The 9,606-nt window shown below is 39.7% G+C and overlaps 1 long non-coding RNA gene across 1 annotated transcript; it reads left to right on the top strand.

Moving 5' to 3' along the window:
• Positions 1-5,428: 5,428 nt before the first annotated feature.
• Positions 5,429-8,615, top strand: LOC119521709. The gene is made up of 3 exons (XR_005214404.1): positions 5,429-5,488; positions 5,694-5,819; positions 8,280-8,615. It is a non-coding gene; the product is annotated as an uncharacterized LOC119521709 (long non-coding RNA).
• The last annotated feature ends 991 nt before the right edge of the window (positions 8,616-9,606 follow it).

Genomic DNA, 9,606 nt, shown 5'->3' with positions numbered 1-9,606 from the left:
CAGATACTCTTGTATGGAGTGTCATCAGGAACCATATCCAGCCTAAAATTAGGAGGGGATCTATCTCACTACCCAAGGTCAGCACAAATAAGTTGGTTTAGCCACAACTTAGTTTGTACAGTTGGCATTGAGATCAATGCTATGACCACCATTCCTTTGAAATCTCTTTAGCTCTTGGCTTAAAAACTAGGTACAAACCACTGCATATAGTGCTTGGCTTATGAACTGGGTGAAACCACTACTGCTTGCTAGTGAGCTTGCATTTGAGTTGCACCACACTATGCTGCATTTGCTGAGTCCTAACATGCCTCTGTTTTAGGTTTAACCAACCTTAGTCAGAAGTTTTGATAATTGGCGCTTAGGGATAGGAGTAAGAGATTAGGGCCCAACTTAAAGTGGCCCTGAGTTGTGTTTCTTGGCCTGCTCCTGTTGTGTCTTAGATTGAATCATGTGTCTCATAAGACTTTACTTGTGACTGCTAGTTGCTTCTCAACCAGGCATTGGCCTGTGTTCTATAGGGAGAAGACTGATAACCCATGTACTGTATGCACGCACTGGGAGGTTCCTTGTGAAAGAGCAGTCACTAGAGAGTGAAAAGGCAGTAATGTGGCTGAGAGCAGATGGCTGACTGGGTTCCTTAAATACCTCTGCTGCTGCTGCCCATTCCCCTTTTCACAACAAAGATCCTGATCCTCTGGGTTATAGGCAAAAACACCCTGGTGTCCTGGTACAATCACTTACGAAAAGTAGCCCTGAATGTCTTACTTCGGCATTTCCTATAGGGCCAGAGAGCACCATGATCCTATTGGCTAATTGTAAAACACCAACAGTGAATATGTGTTCCTTTAAGTGCTGCAAAATCTTTTTTTTTTAATTCAATTTTATTGAGAGATATTCACATACCATGCAGTCATACAAAGTGTACATTCATTTGTTCACAGTACATTATATAGTTGTGCCTTCATCACCAAAATTAATTTTTGAACATTCATTTTCATTACCACACACACAAAAATAAAAAGAATAAAAATTAAAGTGAAAAAGAACAATTGAAGTAAAAGGGAACACTGGGTGCCTTTTTTTTTTTTTTTTTTGCCCCCGTTTTTCTACTCATCCATCCATACACTGAATGAAGGGGAGTGTGGTCCATGTGGCTTTCCCAATCACATTGTCACCCTTCATAAGATACATTTTTATACACTTTTCTTCAAGATTCAGGGGTTCTGGGTTGTAGTTTGATAGTTTCAGGTATTTACTGTTAATTATTCCAATTCATTGAACTTAAAAAGTGTTGTCTATATTATGCGTAAGAGTGCATAATACAAGGTCTTGAAGATGTTTATCCACACTATCTTCTAGGAGTTTAATGGTACAGCCTTTTATATTGAGGTCTTTGATCCACTTTTAGTTAATTTTTGTGTAGGGTGTAAGGTAGGTGTCCTCTTTCATTCTTTTGGATATGGATATCCAACTCTCCCAACCCCGTTTGTTGAAAAGACTGTTATGTCCTAGGTCAGTGGCTTTGGGGGCCTTATCAAAGATCAGTTGGCCATAGATCTGAGGGTCTATCTCTGAATTCTCAATTCAATTCCATTAATGAATGTGTCTATCTTTGTGCCAGTACCATGCTGTTTTGATTACTGTGGCTTTATAATAAGCTTCAGAGTCAGGGAGTGTAAGTCCTCCCATGTCATTTTTCTTTTTTAGAGTGTTTTTAGCAATTTGAGGCATCTTCCCTTTCCATATAAATTTGATAACTAGCTTTTCCAAGTCTGAAAATTAGGTTGTTGGAATTTTTCTTGGGATTGCATTGAATCTGTAGATGAGTTTGGGTAGAATTGATGTCTTAATCACATTTAGCCTTCCTGTCCATGAACATGGAATATTTTTCCATCTTTTAAGGTCCCCTTCTATTTCTTTTAGTAGAGTTATGTAGTTTTCTTTGTATAGGTCTTTTACATCTTTGGTTAAAGTTATTCCTAGGTACTTGATTTTTTTAGTTGCTGTTGAAAATGTTATCTTTTTCTTGAGTGTCTCTTCAGTTTGTTCATTTCTAGCATATAGAAATGTTACTGACTTAATGTGCATTAATCTTGTATCCTGTTACTTTGCTAAATTTGTTTATTAGCTCTAGTAGCTGTATTGTTGATTTCTTAGGGTTTTCCAGATATAAGATCATATCATCTGCAAATAATGACAGTTTTACTTCTTCCTTTCCAATTTGGATGCCTTTTATTTCTTTGTCTTGCTGGATTGCCCTGGCTAGCACTTCCAGCACAATGGTGACAGCAGGCATCCTTGTCTCATTCCTGATCTTAGAGGGAAGGCTTTCAGTCTCTTGCCATTGAGTACTATGCTGGCTGTGGGTTTTTCATATACGTTCTTTATCATATTGAGGAAATTTCCTTCAATTCCTACCTTTTGAAGTGTTTTTATCAGAAAGGGATGTTGGATTTTGTTGAATGCTTTTTCAGCATCTATTGAGATGATTATTTGATTTTTCTCTTTTGATTTGTTAATGTGTTGTAATACATTGATTGATTTTCTTATGTTGAACCATCCTTGCATGCCTGGAATGAACCCCACTTGGTCATGGTGTATGATTGTTTTAATGTGCCTTTGGATTCACTTTGCAAGTATTTTGTAGAGAATTTATGCGTCTATATTCATTAGGGAGATTGGCCTGTAGTTTTCCTTTTTTGTAGTATCTTTGCCTCGTTTTGGTAGTAGATTGATGTTAGCTTCATAAAATGTGTTAGGTAGTATTCCATTTTCTTCGATGTTTTGAAAGAGTTTAATTAAGGTTGGTGTCAGTTCTTTTTGGAAAGTTTCATAGAATTCCTCTGTGAAGCCATCTGGCCCTGGGCATTTATTTGTGTGTAGCTTTTTTATGACTGATTGGATCTCTTTGCCTGTGATTGGTTGATTGAGGTCTTCTATTTCTTCTCTGGTCAGTCTAGGTTGTTCATATGTTTCTAGGAAATTGTCCATTTCCTCTACATTATCCGGTTTGTTGGCATACAGTTGTTCATAGTATCCTCTTATAATTTTTAAAATTTCTTCGAGAATTAAAAATGTCACCTTTCTCATTCATTATTTTGTTTATATGGATCTTCTCTCTTGGATTTTGTCAGTCTAGCTAGAGGCTTGTCAATCTTGTTGATCTTCTCAAAGAACCAACTTTTGGTGTTATTCTCTCTGTTGTTTTTTTGTTCCGTATGTCATTTATTTCTGCTTTAATTCTTTTGGTTTAGGATTGGTTTGCTGTTCATTTTCTACTTTCTTCAGTTGCTGGATTAGTTCTTTGATTTTAGCTCTTTCTTTCTTTTTGATATATGTGTTTAGTGCTATAAATTTCCTCCTCAGTACCGCTTTTGCTGCATCCCATAGGTTTTGATATGTTGTGTTCTTGTTTTCATTAGTCTCTATATATTTAGCAATTTCTCTTGCTATTTATTCTTTAATACACTGATTGTTTATGAGCATTTTGTTAAACTTCCAGGTATTCGTGAATTTTCTAAGTCTCTGATGGTTATTGACTTCTAATTATATTCCATTGTGGTCAGAGAATGTGCTATGAATAATTTCAATTTTTTTAAATTTATTGAGGCTTGTTTTGTAGCCCAGCATATGATCTATTCTGGAAAAAGTTCCATGAGCACTGGAGAAGAATGTGTATCCTGGTGATTTGGGATGTAATGTTCTGTATATGTCTGTTATATCCAGTTCATTTATCAAATTGTTTAGGTTTTCAATTTCCTTGTTGGTCTTCTGTCTGGTTGATCTATCTATAGGAGAGAGTGATGTGTTGAAGTCTCTCACAATTGTGGAAACATCAGTTGCTTCGTTTAGTTTTGCCAGTGTTTGTCTCATGTATTTTGTGGCACCTTGATTGGGTGCATAAACATTTATGATTGTTATTTCTTCTTGTTGAATTGCTCCTTTTATTAGTATGTAGTGGTCTTCTTTGTCTCTCATAACATCCTTGCATTTAAAGTCTATTTTATCTGAGATTAATATTGCTACTCCTGCTTTCTTCTGGTTGTAGCTTACAAGAAATATTTTTTCCATCCTTTCACTTTCAATTTCTTTGTGTCTCTGTGTCGAACATGAGTCTCTTGTATGCAGCATATTGATGGTTCATATTTTTTGATCCGTTGTGCCAATCTGTATCTTTTAATTGGGGATTTTAATCCATTTACACTCAGTGTTATTACTGTGAAGGCATTTGTTGAATCAGTCATCCTATCCTTTGGTTTATGTTTGTCAGATATATTTTTTCCCTCTCTCTCTTAATGTCCTTTAATGTACCCATACTGAATCTCTTTAGTACTGAACCTTTCTCCATATCTCTCTCTCCTTTCTTCGTTTCTCTGTTGGCAGGGCTCCCTTTAGTATCTCAAATAGGGAAGATCTCTTGTTAGCAAAATCTGTCAGCATTTGTTTGTCGGTGAAAAATTTAAGCTCTCCCTCAAATTTGAAGGAGAGCTTTTCTGGATAAAGAATTCTTGGTTGGCAATTTTTCTCTCTCAGAATTTTAAATATGTCATGCCACTGCCTTCTCACCTCCATGGTGGCTGCTAAGTAGTCACTACTTAGTCTTATAATGTTTCCTTTGTAAGTGGTGAATTGTTTTTCTCTTGCTGCTTTCAGAACTTGTTTCTTCTCTTCAGTATTTGACAGTCTGATCAGAATATGTCTCAGAGTGCGTTTATTTGGATTCATTCTATTTGGAGTTTGCTGGGCATTTATGATTTGTGTATTTATGTTTAGAAGGTTTGGGAAGTTTTCCCCAACAATTTCTTTGAATACTCTCACTAGACCTTTACCCTTCTCTTCCCCTTTTGGAATACCAATGACTCTTATATTTGGAGGTTTTATGTTATCTATCAAATCCCTGAGGTCCATTTTGATTTTTTTTAAATTTTTGTCCCCATTCTTTCTTTTTTCTTTCATTTTCTGTTCTGTTGTCCTCCAGGTCACTGATTCACTATTAAGCTTCCTCTCGTCTTCTACTATAAGGATCCAGAATCTTTTTAATTTAGTCAACAGTTTCTTTTATTTCCATAAAATCATCTATTTTTTTTTTTTTTTTTTATTTACTCTTGCAGTTTCTTCTTTATGCTCTTTTACGGTCTTCTTCATGTCCTTTGTATCCTGTGCCATGCTCTCATTGTTTGTCTTTAGTTCTTTGATTAATTGTTCCAAGTACTGTGTCTCCTCTGATCTTTTGATTTGGGTGTTTGGGTTTGGGTTATCCATATCGTCTGGTTTTTTCATATGCTTTAAATTTTCCATTGTTTTCGGCCTCTTGGCATTTGCTTAACTTGATAGGGTTCTTTTAGGATATGTAGGCTGATTCAAGCATTTATCTCTAATTTATCAGATCTACATCTTTGTGGCGTACACTTTCTTTAACTAACCAGCGAGTGGCATCAGCGAGCCACCTATTCCCCTCAAGCTAGTTCTCTCCAACTTTGTCTTTGTGGTGAGTGGGGGTCTGAGTCTTGTTGGGGGGGGTCCAACTGGTGCACCTAGTTTGTGTGTGTAGTTGGTGCTACCTGCCTGGAATGTGGAGTGTGTGTCTGAGCAGTTAGGGAGGGAGGGCGGCTTTGATAATCAAATCTCCCAGGTGTTCTTGGATATTTAAAGCTGTTGCAATAGTCTAATCCTTCAGTTTATTCTTGGCACAGTTTGTCTCTGCCGCTGACCCACAAGTTCTTGGTATTGGCATATGGTCCCTTAGACCTGCAAATGGGTTCCTCTTCCACGCCTTGCTCTCCCTGGGCCTCTGCTGAGGACAGACTGCTACATCACAGGTGAGCGCCAACCCCAAGGGAAGTTCTGTGCCACAGGGCCTTTTAGGGGCATTCCCAGCCTGCTGAAAGGATGACTGAATGGGGCGTGTTAATTTCTCCCTTTTTACACAGCTCTGCCATCCCAGCTCCAGGACAACTAGCTGGGGGTGGGCAAAAGGCTATTGTCCACGCCAGATATTGTGGCATGTATGTGTGTTGTTGGAAACACTTTCTGTCACAGTGGGTTGTTTGGGGAAGCTCTGGGCTGTGGCACTGGCACCGGGCAGGAGTCTTCCCAGCCTGGCAGGAAGATGGCTGTAAGGCGGATGCACCTCTTTTCTTGGGAAGTTACAGCATTTAGCGAATTTTCTCAGGCACTAGACTTGTTGTCTCTCAGAGCTGTCTTAGCTCTGCTCTTGCCTGGGCCCAAATTGCAAGTCTTTGAGGCTTTCTGTAATGGGCTTCATAGAGTAATTGTTTTAGAAAAATATAAAAAAAAAAAAGAATAGAAAAATAAGGACCCTCCTTGCACATCTAATGGGCTATTGAAATGGTAAGAGACAAGGACATTAGGGCCATTAAGGAACAATCAAGAAAGCAGAGAAACCAGCTCTTCCGACAGGGGTCCTTGTCCTCTGGATTTGCATATGTGCCTGATTCTGTTTGATCCCTGCCCTTCTCCATTTTATGTTCACTGGAACTCCAAAAAGTCTGTTTTTATTTTTGGGTTTTTTGTTTTTTTCCTGTTTTTGCCAGCCCTGTCTCCTCTCCGCTGGGCTAACTGTTCCTGGATTCTCTGGTGTCTGGACTCAGTCTGTCTATGTTTAGAGTTTTGATCAGCAATCTGAGTTTTCAATCAGAGCCACAACTGCAGTTCTCCCTCCTGGTTCCCAGCACCAACGGCCCCTCCTCCCATGGGACTGAGCCTGGCAGGGAGGGGTGCGGGTCCCCTGGCCATGAGAACAGCTGATTTCAGCTGTTCCATGGTTCGTGAGTGTTGTGTGAATGATGCCCAAAATCAAATTGCTCTGCAGTGTCCGGTCCACGCAGTTTCTGGCTTTTTCCCTACTGCCCTGGAGGAGTAACTGAAACCCACACCTCCCCTCTCCGACATATTGCCCTGCCTCAAGTGCTGCAGCATCTTAACATGCTGAAGGGCTATTCTGCTCCTGTCTTTGGTCCAAGGCCTCTAGAGTCAATAAGATTGTCATGGGGTATTCCCCTAATCCAGATGACATTGGGACTCCCTGGAGGAAGCTTTATTACAATCATTAACTGGGTGAGCTTGTGAGTCCTTCCCTCCACCCCCCATCACCACCCAAAAACAACAATACGAGGGAGGAAATGGAACCAGATCTGAGATTTGACTCAATTAGAAATTCAAAATTTATTAAAATATTTTGTGCAATTAGCAAATGTAAAGGGCACTGATTAGCTCTTGTACCTGTATAATACTGGCTCTGAATTAACTTTAACCTCTACTAAGATGCACCAGTTGACTGGCATATCTCATGATCCTCAAATTAATAATTCATTATAGGATCCACTAGACTTACAGAAATGGACATGCAATGTCTGTCTACCCCAACATTCATGGGCATATTTTGCAGTGTTTCACCTGCTCCATTAGGTATTTGTGGCAAGAAAAGTAGCCCACACTACCACCGTGGTCATTAATGCAAATGTCCTCATCAACTGGAATACTATAGAGGTGGAATGCCAATTAATAAGGAAAATTGGTGTGTTTAAAGGGTATATTGCTAGCTGAGCACCCCAATGGATGGGAAGCACTAGCCAGTCCTGAGCAGGCTCCTTTTGAGACTAACTCTCAGGGGAGTACCTACACATTGTAGGACTTCACTGCTCCTTTTAATTAGTCACTGGCCTAGAGTTACTAGCTGTTCAAGGTACAGATTTTTTTTTTTGCTTTTTTAAAATTCAATTTTATTGAGATATATTCACATAGCATACAGTCATCCAAAGTGTACAATTAGTTGTTCACAATACCATCATATAGTTGTGCATTCATCATCCCAATCTATTTTTTGAATGTTTTCCTTGTACCAGAAAAAGTGAAAATAAGAATAAAAAATAAAAGTAAAGAAGAACACCCAGAACACCTCTCCACCCAAAACAACCCCCTCCCACCCTATTTTTCATTTATTTTTCCCCCCATTATTCTACTCATCCATCCATACACTGGATGAAGGGAGTATGATCCATAAAGCTTTCACAATCACACTGTCACCTCTTGTCAGCTGCATTGCTATACAATCATCTTCAAGAGTCAAGGCTACTGGGTTGCAGTTTGATAGTTTCAGGTATTTACTTCTAGCTATTCCAATGCATTAAAACCTAAAAAGGGTTATCTATGTAGTGCATAAGAATGCCCACCAGAGTGGCCTCTCGACTCCATTTGGAATCTCTCAGCCACCGAAACTTTATTTCGTTTCATTTCATATCCCCCTTTTGGTCAAGAAGATGTTCTCAATCCTATGACATCGGATCCAGATTCGTCCCCTGGAGTCATATCCCACATTGCAAGGCACAGATTTTGCTTCACAAGGTAACAGATCCCACTACTGAGGGAAGCCCACATTTCAAGTTTCTGGGACTACTCTCTACCACTGCAGAACTGCCACTCAAAGACCTGGTATTGGCAACTTTGCAACCCGGGCTTCTCCGATTGTCTCCAGAAAGATCACCAAGAGCTTCAGGATTTTGTATGACAAGATATACAGAGCATCCTGTTGTAGTTTGCTAATGCTGCTGGAATGCAAAACACCGGAAATGGATTGGCTTTTATAAAGGGGATTTATTTGGTTACAAAGTTACAGTTTTAAGGCCATAAAGTGTCCAAGGTAAGTCATCAACAATCGGGTACCTTCACTGGAGGATGGCCAATGGTGTCCAGAAAACCTCTGCTAGCTAGGAAAGCATGTGGCTGTTGTCTGTTCCAGAATTCTGGTTTCAAAATGGCTTTCTCCCAGGATGTTCCTCTCTAGGCTTCAGCTTCTCTCCAAAATGTCACTCTCAGTTGCTCTCGGAGTGTTTGTCTTCTCTTAGCTTCTCCAGAGCAAAAGTCTGCTTTGAAAGGCTGTCTCCAAAATGTCTCTGTAAACTGCAGTTCTTCTCTCTGCTCCTATGGATTCTTCAAAGTGTCCCTCTTGGCTGTAGCAAGCTTGCTCCTTCTGTGTGAGCTTATATAGTACTCCAGTAAACTCATCAAGGGCCATGCTGAATGGGCGGGGCCACACCTTCATGGAAATTATCCAGAGTTATCACCCATAGTTGGGTGGGGCGCATTTCCATGGAAACAACCTAATCCAAACTTTCCAACTTAATCCCTACTAATATGTCTGCCCCACAAGATTGCATCAAAGATAATGACGTTTTGTGGGACATAATACATCAAACCGGCACACATCCTATGTCCTCCTCCCCCAAATTCAGTTTCAAGATGTAGGACCCAATGTCCCCTTCCCTGGTCAGAGGCCCTGGCAACCTTTCCAATGTCCTTAGGGACATGGTATGCTCCTGTGGCCACAGCCACCATCCATTAGTTGCCATACAACAAGCTACCTTTTATGGTTTTGATTGATACCAGTTTCCATATCATGGTGATCTCCATAGACTCCACTAAATTTAAGGAAAGAACTTTCTATGATCCCCGGAGCATTACTGGATATAAGATTGAAGACAAACAAGTCCACTTTGCCCTGACTGTTGGCCGAATAACTTTGCCTAATTTTTCAGTGGTCATAGTTCCTGTCCCTCTTGGATTTCCCATTATTGGAATGGATGCTCT

Source organism: Choloepus didactylus, chromosome 27 (genome assembly GCF_015220235.1).
Source record: "Choloepus didactylus isolate mChoDid1 chromosome 27, mChoDid1.pri, whole genome shotgun sequence".
NCBI classification, from domain to species: Eukaryota; Metazoa; Chordata; class Mammalia; order Pilosa; family Megalonychidae; genus Choloepus; species Choloepus didactylus.
Note: the sequence above shows the minus strand (reverse complement) of the source record. Positions and strands in the feature narration are given on the sequence as shown.